The sequence below is a fragment of the Aptenodytes patagonicus genome, chromosome 1 (genome assembly GCF_965638725.1).
Source record: "Aptenodytes patagonicus chromosome 1, bAptPat1.pri.cur, whole genome shotgun sequence".
Taxonomy (NCBI): Eukaryota; Metazoa; Chordata; class Aves; order Sphenisciformes; family Spheniscidae; genus Aptenodytes; species Aptenodytes patagonicus.
In genome coordinates, this window is record NC_134949.1 from 216,166,494 (window position 1) to 216,181,193 (window position 14,700).

The 14,700-nt window shown below is 43.2% G+C and overlaps 1 long non-coding RNA gene across 1 annotated transcript in view; it reads left to right on the forward strand.

The window, feature by feature from the left end:
• LOC143155490 (uncharacterized) overlaps nt 1–14,561 on the forward strand; it is a 31,788-nt gene extending 17,227 nt beyond the window's left edge. Inside the window, exon 2 of the long non-coding RNA XR_012994425.1 lies at nt 13,778–14,561. This is a non-coding gene — a long non-coding RNA (uncharacterized LOC143155490). The remainder of the gene's footprint in view (nt 1–13,777) is intronic.
• The last annotated feature ends 139 nt before the right edge of the window (nt 14,562–14,700 follow it).

Sequence of the window (14,700 nt, forward strand, 5' to 3'; positions counted from 1 at the left end):
CTTCTGTATTGTGCAGCCTTAGCTGTCACTTGGTGTTCACAGGCACTTAGAGAAGATTAAAAACTAATATATCCCCGGTTTGAGAGAAGGTTGAATAATATGTGATCCAAACCCTACGTCTACTGGATCACGGGCAGACGCCTTTAAATACCCATTCCCTGCGCACCCACAGTTCCCAAACCATCCATGGGCCCCAATGCTGACTTGACTTCCATTGTTATGGGTTCAGGGTACAACTTGAAGTGGTTTGATTGTTGAGTGCCTGCTGTTGCATTGACGAGGGATCTACTGAATGCACCAGAAGACATACTACCGAATTTGGCTGATGTGAACAATGAAGCAAAATGAGTAGTATTTTTAAGAGCTGGTCAGCAGCATCTTAATAAAAATGGGAGGTTGGGGGAGAAGCAACCACACCACAAAAGCAACAAAAAAACCCCCTAAAGACAAAAAAAAACCAAACCCAAAGACCAAAAAAACCCAACCAACCCACCCACCAGCTTGGAGCAATGGTTCTTGAAATTGCTCTAAAATATGAAACTATTAAGATTAATCTGAATTAATCTATACAAAGTAAGAAAGATGCCTGCTTAGATCTCAGCAGCAGCAGGTGCTTGCAGTATTATAAATGGAAAGCAATACAAATTGAGGTGCTTATTAAATTTGCCTTTATGATGCTTTGAAGAATTGCAGTGGAACAGAAAAGAAAAATTACCAAAGGCTCTGGCTTGGAAGGGTGACTTAAATAGCTGTGCTGCCAAAGGAAACGGAACATAAACTAGGATAAGTGATAGACTTGTTCAAAAAAGGTTATCTAACAGTGATTTGTCCCTGGCGTGGAGAGATTGGCCGAGAGCTTTGGAGGGATGTGATTGAACAGGGGAGGGCTTAATTTTTTTGGACAGTTTTAATATGGTATTGAATTTTAATATATTTTCCAGGAGATTGCACTGTAATCCTTTCTAGCACTTAGTTTTCTCAAGTTTTTCCTTGTTTCCCCTTTCCCCTTCCTCCAGCTGACAAAAACTAAGTCTGTGGGAAATGTTCATGTTTGGGAAATGGGCTCATTCAGAATTTTTGCTGCCTTTTTGGATGAGGCTTCGGTAAGGATCCTGTATGTCGTTCAGCATTTTCTAAAATTCTTGAAACACTGTAGGGCCTCTGCAGAGAGGTGGCTGAGCAGAGCAGCTAACAAATCATCGAGTAAACCAGATCAGAGCAGCAGGCTCAACTGGCAGAGAGACTATTAAAAGTGAATCAAAATCTGCAATGTTTTTTTCTTTACTAAGATAGTCAAATTGATTTAATTTGGCAGGGAACATACTAGGCAATCATAGCGTGGGAAAATCGGTACTTTGGGGAGCAGTGAATTGCTCTGCGTGAGATCCAAGATCCTACTTTTCAATGTACCAAAACGCAAGTACGCTTGCTGGTGGAGAGGTCTGTGGTGGCACAGTGTTGCTCCCGCACCCTTCTTGTCTCAGTTACTCTTTTGGAAAATGCCTGGCGTACAAACAGTGAAGGCATCTAGGTTAGAAATGGTGATAACACACGTGTGCATGCAGAACAGGCAGAGTCATTATCGCAGAGCTAAGGGGGAAAGGGAACGTGTGCGGACAACAGGACTCCTGGCATCTACTCCCAGATCTCCCGGGCACTGCACGTGTGGGCTTGCATAAGCTAAAGTGGCTTGTATGCCATACCAACCATTTAATATATTTTACCTGCGATTAGGAATTCAGTTGCATCCATATGCTTATGAGTTGCACGAAAAAGATGGTGTAAGCAGTGCACGAGCATGACTACCCTTGGAAAAGTTTGAATCTGTTCAGCAGGAGGTGAAGCTGGTATCTTGTGCTAAGCTGGCTGGGGTTAATGCACGATTGCGTATCATCAGTGACTCTCTGAGAGCACTGTGAATATAGCGGATTGCTTTAAAAACAACCCAAGTGGAAAGGAAGGCTGTACAAGAAGAAGTGAGACGGGAGAATGTGAATACTGTTACGTAGGGAGATGTAATGTTCTGGTCTTGATAAGTGCTTTAAAAGAAGGTCACTTGTACTTTACGGTGGTTGAACTACGGTACTGATCGATAGCTGTTTGCTGAACATTGTTGAGGAACTTCTGAGACATCCTTCTCTGACTGCCTGGGCTTGCTCGTAATGGACTTCGTTACATACACGGCTCCATAGCATTTGCTTTTGCTTCTGAGTTTTTAAGCCGGTGGAAAGTCCTGGCAGCAGGACCGTAAATAGGAGTGTACATAAATAGGTGGTGCAAGAACCAGTGTTGCAGAACTGATTAGGCAAAACCAGGCTTGTGTTTAGAGGGTGGCTTTGCTGGGAAACTCCCTTTGGTTAGACTGTGCAAAACTTTTTTTCTTTCTGTCCCTGTAATTTTATTAAGTCTTAATTAAACTTTCTGCAATTAAATTAGTTTACATTAATGTCACACTGTCTTATTATGTGTATATTGACAGACACTAACATGGATTTGATCAGCCTAATCCAGCTGTATGTAATTATGTGCCTTTTCCTTAAATAATTGCAAACAGAATCTATCAATCATGGCAGGAAAGCCTGCTGCTTTATTATAACGTGGGATTGTTTAGTGAAATGTAATAAGGTTTAATCTGGGAAGTAAACAGAATGAGATTTTAATGACACCAGTGATAGGAAGAAAAAACTCTCCCCACCCATCCTGTGTTGCAAGTCTCAGTTCTTATCTTCCCTTCCCCCCAGAAAAGGTGTCCTGATTGCATTGTTGTCATGCTGATGTTGAGAACATTTCTGTAATTTGAAAGGAATTTGGGAAAGGTGCAGATTTCTGCCTGCCAGAGGAAGAGCTCTAGCCTAAACCTGTGGTGCTGTTCCAATGTAAGGTGGAGGTTTTTATTTCATTCATTGATAACTTGATTACCCGGATTGAACGAGAGCGTGTAGAAGGCAACAGAGGTGGGAATGAAATCTGCCAAACCGCAGCACTGCACAAGCATTAAAACACTTGCCCTGCTTGGAAAACAAGTAAGGGAGTAACACAGGCACCCACTTCAATGACTGTATTTGGGTTGATTTCTGTGTGATTTAGTTACTCGCCAGTGTCATGCAGTCCTCCCCTGGCACGTGTACAAGCAGGGAGTGACAGGCACGGTGCCAGCAGTCTTTCCTCAGCCTCCTACTGGAAAACCATTTGTGCCAACAAAAGCTTGAAAAACCAGAACTTCAGACAAGCCCTGAAGGGCGTGAGTTTGAGATCTGAACCCCTCATTCAGCGTGCTCTGGCGTTGTATCCAGCTTGCTTTAAATCTACGAATACCTCCAAGTTACTTCATAAAATAAAATGGTAAGTGCCACTGTCAGTGAAGTGCTGTCCACTTTCCCCTGCAGGCCTGTCTCGGGAGGGTTTCAGGAGTCCAGGTACACACCTATCTTACTTTCTCCTATTGCAGGTAGTTCTGTATCTTGAGCTGGAAGAGGGAGATTTCCCTTTGTGCCTTCTGAAGAAACAAACCGTTTCACAAATAGTTTAAGTCCAGCATACACAGATTGTCTTGTGGTGAGGAGGCGCAGATGTTGTTTCTAGATGTTGCCCTGGTATCTTGGGAGCTGTTCTTTCAGCTTTTCTGTCGGTCACTCTCCATCGTTCCCCTCTCTGGTGCACACACATACACACACACACACAAGTACGCACACACCCCTGCTGCCTCAGGCTCATCCCTTGCCTTTGTGTTTTTTGTGGGTTTAGATTTAACAATCCGTTCTTGCTGTGGGCATGGATTTTTTTGTCTGCCAAGTTTTAGCCTGGCCCAAATTTTTCAGTGCCAGAATTTTAATGACAGTACAATTATAATGAAAAGCAGTGACAGTCCCTCAACTCTCCTGTTTGCATTACAAAACTGTAACATCAGGCTTCGGACTTGCTGGCATTCTGCCTGGCGTGTGTCTCAGGGATCTGTTTCAAACACGTTTATAGTGATGCTGCCTCACAGACTGACTGTACGAGACCGCATGCTGGATCGTAGGAAAGGAGTGTTTCCCACCTAGGTCATTATCAGCTCAGAGGATGAGCGCTGCTACCCTCTGGTGACAGTTCAGCTTGTGGTGTGAGTTAGCAGCGACAGTCCAGGTCTCAGTGGGCTTGTGACCCTGACAGAGCTGTACTGGAAAACAGAAATGTTATTTTCACACCGGATTCCTATTGCTGCACCTTCTTGCAGATGCCAAACGCTTGGGGTTGGTCTGGGCGAGCAGCACATTAATTTTGAGGAGCTCCAACACCAGCAACTCATTTATTTTTATTTATTTATTTAGTATAGCTATTTAGAAACTGACTGAATTTCCGTAAGTACAATGGAAAGATAAATGTTTTGTATCCAAAGGAGTCTTGTCAGGAACAGCTGAGAAAATTACTTTTTAAGAAAACAGCTGAGCAAACACATAATACCGAGTCATGTGCTAGGTGGTGTGGTTTACTGCATTTATGCGCAAGATCATCTGTAGCTGTATAGATGGCAAATGGCAAGCTCTTCTCTTACAGCCTCCCCTAGGAATTGAATTCATGCAGTGACAGAAATTACGTGTTTGTTGTTTTTGTGTTTTCAGTAAGCATTAGTCGTATTTCTTCATTGGACTGCGTATTGCAAAAGTTGTCTTGATGCTGGTTATCTACAAAGAAAAATACGAGTTATTTATCCACCTGTTCATGGAGCAAAAGGATTTGCCTTTTTTTTTAAATTGAATTCTGTTCTGTTTCTTTGCTGCATTCAGGGCAGATAGGATTGCACTGCAACACCGTATGCACCAAAAACACCGTCACCTCATCTCTGTGTAACAATGCCTTCCCAGATGCAGAGATCCATGGCTTTTTGTTTCTAATACAAATTACTTGCTATATCCAAGTCCTCAGAATTGTGAAAATGGTATTGAAATAGCTTTTTGCTTTGGCGGCCTTGCTCTTTCTGACTTTCTGGCAGCATTCAATGCTGGCTTTCATATTTCAAATGCTGTGAGTAGTTTGGAGACTCTCAAAGCTACATTTACAGTAAATGTGATGTAGTAACGATGGGTCAATTCAGATTTAGGTCTGTAATTTGGAAAAAAAGCCACCACCCCTCACTAAAAAATGTTAAACTGACTTCAAACAGAATCTTAATAGTTCCATATTGTTATGTGTGTAATTAAAAGCTTTTACCCTTGAAAACAGGATTGTTTTGATTTGCTAATCATAATTCCTTGCTACAGTCAAACAGACTGAGGTAAATTTTTACGATACTAAGAATTGGCCTCATGCTGTAATATGAAAATCCATTTTTCACAGAACAAAAAATTTTCTCTTAATGCTTTTCTTCATTTTTAGCACACTCTGAAATCATGACAGATAGTGTCACCGAAACATGAAGATCTCAAATTTAGCATTGCAAGCATTACCTTCAGCTATGCATCAATTCTGCTGCACAGCTTCTGTTTAAAAGAAATGAGCATTTGACAGTGCAGAAGCCAAAGTTACTTGTGTGGTTGTTCCTGCAGAGTCCTTGCTCGCTTAGGTTGCTCTTGTTTCGTTAGGGGGACGGCTTGTACAAATGAAAACTTTCTTTTTTAAGCAGGTCGTAATCATTTCCCCTTGTTAGTGGTCGCACAGAGCTGTGTTTTGGTACCTAAAGAACTGTCCCGCAAGTGGAATATTCACTTCATCGTGGGGCAGCTTTTGTGTTGCTGAAAGTGGGTTGGCTGGAGAGGTTTGGGGGGAGGGAGGGAGGATGTGACTGGGATTAAAGTGTTTTGTTAATCGGCTGGGCAGGCTTGCTCTTTAGGGTTCAGCTCTCTTAGTCAAGTTGGCAAATCTCTGCTCTATCCCTCTTTGTCACCCACACAAGTGATTACATGGAACATTTTGCTCCTTTAGAGCCTGTCAAATAATGAAGATTTTTTTAAACTATCATTTTACATTTAGTGCTTACAATGGAGTGTCGTAATTGTGCTTGAATGTGATGGAAATAGTGCTGGACAAGCACTACTGCAGTTGCATGAAAGCTGTTGCAATCAGGCTTCCCTCCCCGCCCCCCTCAAAAGCCCCTCCTCAGAGCCAGGGTTGCAAGGCATTAGGTGCCTAATGCATCTGACACAAACACGGGAGCAGATTTAGCTTCTGTCTCGGTGTGGGAGTTGGGTGCAAACTGGCCTAAGTGCTCATGTAAATCCTACCCAGGTAGCAGCCATCCGAAGGGATGAAGGCATTCTTCAAAAAAGATGTGAGGATTGTTATTTTTCTCTCTTATACCTGCCAAAACTGAAACACAAGGAAAAAAACAAATGGCGGAGTTGGACCTGTGTGGATGGAAAGGCTGCGTGCAGAACTGAGGTCTCTGGAGACCCCATCTGTGCGCAAGTATTCCTGTTTGTAAATCTGTCCCAAGCTCCTACTGAAATACTTTTTAAAATTCCCATTTAGCTGCATCTCTAGCTGGCCAGATCACCTTAGAAATTGGTGACCTTGCTGATGCTACTCGAGGAATGGCCAGACCTTACAGCTGCAGGAAAGAAAGTTCTCCATGCAAAATGTGTTATTTAATTTCAAGGTAAAATCAGTAATGGAGTAATGATTTAAAAAAAAAAAAAAAAAGTCTTCCATGGGGTAAAACAAGTCTTGTCCTTTATTAAATAGTACCCAGGATTTGCGTAACAGTATTACATGCAGTTCAATCATTTATTAAAAAAAAACCCCAAACATTTGCATGGTTTCAAAGGTAGGAGATAACATGTTACCTGTTGCTTAGACTCCACTTTAATTAAGGGTAGAAGCAAGAATTATTTTACTTCAGCCAGCTTGTTGGTCCCAGGCTCCCCATGCTGGCTGGGGCAGCACATCAAGTTTCCTTCTGCTCTGACAGGAGCTGCCATCTCCTTGCGGTGGCCACTGGCTCGGCCGCAGTGAAGTTGAAGTTGCACGAGGTAAGGGAGGATTAAAGCCTCATGTGTAGGAGACCCTGCACAGCTGCTCCTGGCTGCCCAGAGCTGCTGCGTCCATTCTGCTGGGGACCACGCAAGTGAAGCACTCTGTGCGTGTGGCCTGGGACTTCGGCAGCACTGCAAGGAACAATCCTCTTTCACTGGTGGGAAGGGTGGTCTCTATCACGAGACCAGGGAGTCCTCCTGTTTTAACAGCTGCTCAGTGTTTAGAATCATAGAATCATAGAATCATTGAGGTTGGAAAAGACCTCTAAGATCATCGAGTCCAACCGTCAACCCAACACCACCATGCCCACTAAACCATGTCCCTAAGCGCCTCATCTACACGTCTTTTAAATACCTCCAGGGATGGGGACTCCACCACTTCCCTGGGCAGCCTGTTCCAATGTTTAACCACTCTTTCAGTAAAGACATTTTTCCTTACATCCAATCTAAACCTCCCCTGCCGCAACTTGAGGCCATTTCCTCTCGTCCTATCGCTTGTTACTTCGGAGAAAAGACCAACACCCACCTCGCTACAACCTCCTTTCAGGTAGTTGTAGAGAGCGATGAGGTCTCCCCTCAGCCTCCTCTTCTCCAGGCTGAACAGTCCCAGTTCCCTCAGCCGCTCCTCATAAGACTTGTTCTCCAGACCCCTCACCAGCCTCGTTGCCCTTCTCTGGACACACTCCAGCACCTCAACGTCCTCCTTGTAGTGAGGGGCCCAAAACTGAACACAGGATTCGAGGTGCGGCCTCACCAGTGCCGAGTACAGGGGCACGATCACTTCTCTACTCCTACTGGCCACACTAGTTCTGATACAGGCCAGGATGCCATTGGCCTTCTTGGCCGCCTGGGCACACTGCCGGCTCATGTTCAGCCGGCTGTCGACCAACACCCCCAGGTCCTTCTCTGCTGGGCAGCTTTCCAGCCACTCTTCCCCAAGCCTGTAGCGCTGCATGGGGTTGTTGTGGCCAAAGTGCAGGACCCGGCACTTGGCCTTGTTGAACCTCATACAGTTGGCCTCGGCCCATCGATCCAGCCTGTCCAGGTCCCTCTGCAGAGCCTTCCTACCCTCGAGCAGATCAACACTCCCGCCCAACTTGGTGTCATCTGCAAACTGACTGAGGGTGCACTCAATCCCCTCATCCAGATCATCAATAAAGATATTGAACAAGACCAGCCCCAAAACTGAGCCCTGGGGAACACCGCTCGTGACCGGCCGTCAACTGGATGTAACTCCATTCACCACAACTCTCTGGGCCCGGCTGTCCAGCCAGTTTTTGACCCAGCGCAGAGTCCACCTGTCTAAGCCGTGAGCCGTGAGCCGTTTAGTACTGGTTCCCTGCTAACCAGGCTTCCTCTTGCCCCTTGGGTCCTCACCACCTCCTCCTCCTTCCATCTCTTGGACCTGACTCTTCTTCCAGCCTCCGTACAGCAGCTCTGGCTGCAGCACCCTAAAGTAATCAGCCCAGTAGCAGAAATAAGTAACAAGCTGATAAGATTGTTGGGTTTAGTTCTTCTTGACTCTGGTGCTGGTGTGTCCTGGTGATTGGGAACTACTGGTTTTGGGGCTTTTTAACGCTAAAATAATCTGAAGAGTATTGTCTGCTTAGGTGTCTTGTGTCCTTTTTCCCCACTGCTGGCAGGCAATTTGAATACAGTGTGTCCTGATTGTCTGCTGGTTTGTTGTCTGGTTTTGGGTTTTTTTTTTAATGTGTGAGTAACATCCATGGCCCTAGGGGAAAATTTAAATGATAGAAATTAATTCTTGTCAGATTGTTTGAGTTTCAAGATGTTTTGCTGTTTCAGAAATGTTACAGTATCAGGTTAGACCAGGTTAGTCCAAATTGGCTTGCAAACAATTGTAATTTTGGATTAGGAGAAAAATTATTCAGTTTAACATGGCTAATACATTCATGCTGGAAGGTTGGTGATAAGTTCTTTAGACGTCTAGACGTGCAATTACACTAAATGCAGATAAACTAAATCTTTTGTGCATGTAGAAGGAGATGCAATACTCGGCAAGTGCTGGTGTAGCCCAAGTCAGGGCTGGTTCCTGGTTCGCAGAAACAGCCGTGTATAGTGTGAGGAGCTTTTAATTGCTGATCACTAATGGTCAGGGTTAATTTTACAAAAAAAAGGAGGCAGCAGATTGCCATAAATTCTGGCTGGAAGATTGTTGATTTGTTTTGAAGGCTACCAGTCTCCACAAGTTTCACTACAGCCTTCTGGTACAAAATAATCCCTGCTTAACCGTAGTTGACTCACTTTAAGATGCTGGCAAATGCTTCAGCATTGGTATGAGTGACTTCAGCAGGTCCACTGATACATGCTTTTAGGTTTTGAGGTTAGCTCTGCAAAAACAGTTCAGAGTAACAACCCAGAAGGTAGAATGAAGAGCACTTTTATATAAAAAAAGCAGTTCGGGTGATGGGTTAGGAGGAATGTAACTTCTTTAGACGTCAAGCCAGGGTACTAAATTAGTGAATTTTTATTATGTTGAAGAATGGTGTCTTTAGGTTTGTCTTCGGTAGCTTGAACTTCTTAATGTTCTATTCTGCTTGAAACCTTAGCTTTTCAGTGTCAAGTTGGAGCACTGCAGTGTCAGAGAGAAGAGGTAGGCTCTGTGAAATGGATGTTTCAAACAAATATACCAAGTCAACACTCATTTTCTTGACTTGGCAGTCAAGATGGTTTCTTTCTAGCCTGCAGGTTCCTGCTTTTGGGGGAAACTTTGCTATAGTGAACTTAAAAATAATCTCATCACCCCATGCAATTTTATTACCAAATTTTAAATTGCAAAATTCATAAAAGGAAGGTGAAGTTACAGTCTGGCTAGTGCCAGACTTCTGTCATGCTGTTGTGGACTGCGGATATTCCACTTTTGCTAGAGTCTGTTAATCCTTTCTATGCTATTTCTACAAATGTCCCAGTTGAGGGAGTCGCTGACTTTCCAGTAAAGGCAGTAGTTGAACTAGTTTGGTGATCATTTCCAGCCTTGGCAGATGCTTGGGCCAGGTTGAGCAGTTAATAGAAACAGGAAGCAGCCCTAGGGGGATGCATACAGTCTGCAGCAGTGAGCCCTCTCCTGTTTGGGGGAAACTAGGAATGGAAAGGAGACTCTTGGCTTCCATTTGAGGAGAAAAAGCGAGTTTCCAGTTCTTCTGCAGCGTGAAGTTAGCTGGTCACGAAGGTTAGAGGTTTGCACAAGATTGAAGTAACTATGGGACATCACTTTCTTCACTTTTTTGTTGCCCTTCTGATAGTGACTTGCTCTGACATGTTTTAAATGGGCAGTGCTAACTAGACTGTTAATTACACCCATCCCAATGCTGTATTATTTCCTTCCTCTCTTCGCTTGAGCTTGACCTTGCCAGTGCGCAAACAGGATGATTATTGGCTGAAGGAGGACGTAGCTCAGTAATGTGAGATAGTTTGTTCTCATGGGCCGTGCATGCCGCAGGGAACAAGACCCTAACGTTGTAATCCTGGCTCTGGCACTGACTTGCTGTACTTTATGTATCTGTTTCTTCCTTTCCATAATTGTCAGTAGTCACCTGCATTCCAGTGGAGTCCATGGGTGGCCGGTAAGAGGCCTGGCAGTGGACGAGGGTAGCTGTGGCTCTCTTACTCCAGTTGCATGACATGGGCCGTAAAATTTTGTCTTATGCAACTGAGCATTGGTTTTTAAGTACTGTTTCATACCAACGTGAACATAGCAGCATGTACGACATCCCGGACCTTTTCCTGCAGGGGAGTGTTGTCTCTTGCAGCAACTGTCTAATACTGGCACTCATGTCTGGGCTCCGTAGCGGCAGCAGGGGCCTGGCAGCAACTTGCAGAGATTCACTGCATCTGTTTCATGCTTCAGTCAAGATGAACCCTAAGGCTCATCTCTCTGAAAACTGTGGGCCAGTTTCTGTGCAAGTCCGTCTCTGCCAGTAGTAAAGCCAAGTAACCCAGTCTACTGGAAACGTTTTTGGAGATTGATGCCAGATTCCCAAACTGGAGAGCATCAGCTTGCAATTCAAGTGGTGCTGACATTTGCGAGAAGGCTTTCTGTTCTAAGCCGTCAGATGTTAGCTAGTGTATGTAATTAACTTGGTATAATTTTGCTTCAGAATGAAATATTCATTCAAAAGAGACTTAAAAAAAAAAAACATCCTGATGTTTTTAATGTCTGGGTAGCAAGTGATGCTGCGTAGAGCAAGGCATACATTTATTGTTAGAGAGATTGGTTTCATGGCAACTCCTGTTTGTTACTATGGTACAGAGAAAGTCCCAAAGGCTTTTACTGTCCATCACTTCTTGGGTCTTGTGAGTAATACGGATACAAAACCCACTGACGTACATTAACAGTGGAGACAGAAAACAATATGAAAATACTGTAGCCTGAAATACTCTGGTTGTCTAGTTATCCCAAAGGGCAAATGTAAAACTTTATTTTGCATAGTAATTTTTCTAGAGTTTGGTAACAAAGCTTGTGACCAGAGCAGGAGGAGAACGGAACAGAAATGGAAGGGGTAAAACAGAGATTTCTTTTGCCTCAGAAGAAAGTCAAGAGTTCATTAGAGAAGTGATAAACAACAAAACCAAACCAGAAACCCATAGCCTGCAGAAGGTGGAATACCAAAGGTTCTGCCCTGAGTCAGTAAGAGAGCTGAGGATTTGCTGAGAAGAAAGAGTTATGAAAGTTTAGAAATGAGGTAGTCCCATTGGATTAAAAGACTGGAACAGGGTGTCGTGTGTAGTTGCTCCATCCAATTCCTATTTACTTCCCCATTATGAAGTTCACTGACCACTTCTGGTCTCTCTAAATCTGTTACATATTTCGATTCTAATGCTGCAGCTTGCAGAAGGAATTGGTTCTTTCTAAGACTTGAACTTTATTGTTTCCTCTTTTGAAAATAATTCCAGTCACCAAAATCTCCCTTTTATGCTTTATCAAAACTGAAATTAAGTGTTTGCCTTGGAGTCCAGGTTGAATTGGCAAAGATTATGATCAGAAGAAACAACTGCTTGAAAGATGTGTGTGCATGGGATGCAGAATCGGTGAATCCAGCTGAACACTGAGATCCTGTCACACTCAATGGCTTTTTTGTTGTTGGGGTTTTTTTGTTTGTTTGTTTTGTTTTTTAGATTGTATCCAGGAAGGACCACGTAAAGACAGAAATATTGACCCATTGATTTGCTCTTGGTTTCCCAGTACCACATGGTTGCTCTGATAGTCTGGTCACTTCCATAAGTTTCAGATAGTAGAGTTATTCGGCATTTTACCCTAATCGATGCAGTATCTCGCCAGCCTAATCGGCTGGATGAGATTCACAGCAGGCAGGTTGCTGCTGTTATGAGAAAGGATGAAAACTCCTTTGTAGCTGCACATAACCTATAGGTGGGGATTCTTGTTTTGTATGTAAGCATTTTATTTCGGTTTTGCTTCTGTGGTCACGCTGACAAATAAGGTTGAGTGCTAATACCAACAGAAAGCATCCCGCTTTCACTGAAAACCACTTCTCTTTTTAAAAGTAGTCCTAAGACAACTTGTAGCACTGACCAGAGATGACACATCAAGAGGAAATCATGTCTGTGGTGAACTGAGCGAGCTTTGCAGCTTTGCTTGTTGACACATGCTCCTCACCTACAGCAGCACGCTAAAATCATCTTCGTATTTTGATATAAAGAAGGAGGAAAGGAAAGAGGCAGTTACATTTTTAATGTAACTGTACATTACTAATTTCTTCGTATGTTTTCTTCTGAGTATGTTAGGGAGTGATGGAAAGACATCAGTTCATAGTTTACTTTCAATTCAACTCAATATTTGACACCAGTAATTGTTACCCTCCAACTTTGTGTTTAGATACGTCTGGCCTGTACCCAGCTATTGTGCCGCTGCAGAAATGGGGGATGTGGCAGAGGAAAGTAGCCAAACAGTTGGCATCTTCCCTCCTCCTCCCTGCACAGTCAGTGAATTACATAGCTGTAGGCAGCTTGGGGGCAAAAAACTGAGGGTATGGAAATATTAAGCACCTACTAATTCTCCTTATTTCAGAGAGGCTTTCATATCGTGCGGTGTTTTTGTTTATCACTTCGTAGATACTTCTGCTTTTAAAATTTGGTCTTGTAAATGCTTCAGAGTGACTACCTTATTAATGACTGCTTGTCTACAACAGTGATTTGTAAGCAGGCTGGTTATCATTTGGGACCTTTTTCTTATAAAAATGACAGCTGTAATAAGAGTGATAGCACAGTCATGTTATGATTTAGACTTTGTTCTATGGCAGCAGAGCCAGAAGTGTAAGTTAAGCAGCTCTTTCCTTAGAATACCCTTTATGCCAATAAATACCTGGTGAGGATGATAAACGCTTAATGCTTTTCCTTATGGCAGGGCGCGTGCTTGCCCCTCCTCGTTCTGTAGGTTTGTGGGGAGACACGGACCTTCAGCTGGGAGCCTGCTGCTGTTAGAAGAGGGGGCAGCGTCTGTGTTGACGCAAGACTAATTCATACTATTTTCATTAAGTCTTTAGCTGTGTTATCTTGTTCGCCTTAGAGGATAAAATGTGTGGTGCTGGGCTTTGTTTCTGGCTTAAGAGTGCAAGTTCAGTGCTTTTGGACAAACACGCACAGCGTGATGAACTGCTGTAGTTTTTACGGGGAAAGTGTTATCGACGAGCTGAGCAAGCGCACTGTGATTCTGTTTCCTTGAAAGAAGCTGCATAGATATTGGTGCCAGTTGGATAAAAGATTTACCAAGTGGAGCTGCAAAAGGTTTTAATAACTGGAATATGTGTAGATTTTGCTCAAAAGAATTTTTTTTTTCCCTTCTGTTCTAGTTTCTTGCACAGCCGACCACTTGAAGGAGAAGGAATTCTTCAACCTCTTGTTTCAAAAGACCTTGGACTATTTTCTGCTGCTCAACTCCCTTCATTCCCCCTTTTCAGTGAACAAAAGGTCCTAAGAGGAGGATGAGGCAGCTGAGAGGAAAACCCAAAAAAGAGACCTCCAAAGATAAAAAGGAGAGAAAACAGGCGATGCAAGAGGCCCGGCAACAAATCACCACGGTTGTGCTTCCCACGCTGGCTGTTGTAGTACTGCTGATTGTTGTGTTTGTTTATGTGGCGACTCGTCCAAATACAACTGAATGACGCAGCTTTTTAGACTTTCTAGCTTTGGGGTATTAATAATTTTATCAAGAGCCAAAAGGAACTCTCTGCCACTCTTTTAGTACTTTGCAAAGGAACTTGCTGGTATTTGCAGTCTTTCTCTTGGTTAGGGTCCCGCAGTTTCTCTTTAGGAATGTAACATAAAACGTATTAGTGAATGTGCCAGTACGTTTTATGGTCCGGTTCATGTGCCTTTCACACTTTTAAAATGGTGGTTTTCTTAAATCTGTTTGAAGCTCTATCTTGTAAAAGGTAATTGTGTTCTGCTATAAGTTTGTAACAAATCAGCTTTCAGCTTTTATCACTGTTATGGGTAACGTTGCTCCCATGAGCTCTTGTATGTCTATTCCAGAACTTCCAAAGAAGTACATTTCTTCTTTGTACTTACTGTCATATGAAGTGCTTTGATTCAGAAAGGATATATTTATTTTTTGAATAAAAGAGAGAAGTCTTACTTGGAAACTTTGAATTATTTTGCAAAAAATGTGACTTATTGTGAAAGCCTACATTGTGTGATAATTTTTTCATTAAACACTATATGGTTCACTCAAAAAGAATTTCTTTGTGCTGTGAGATGCCAACATGCAAAGTGA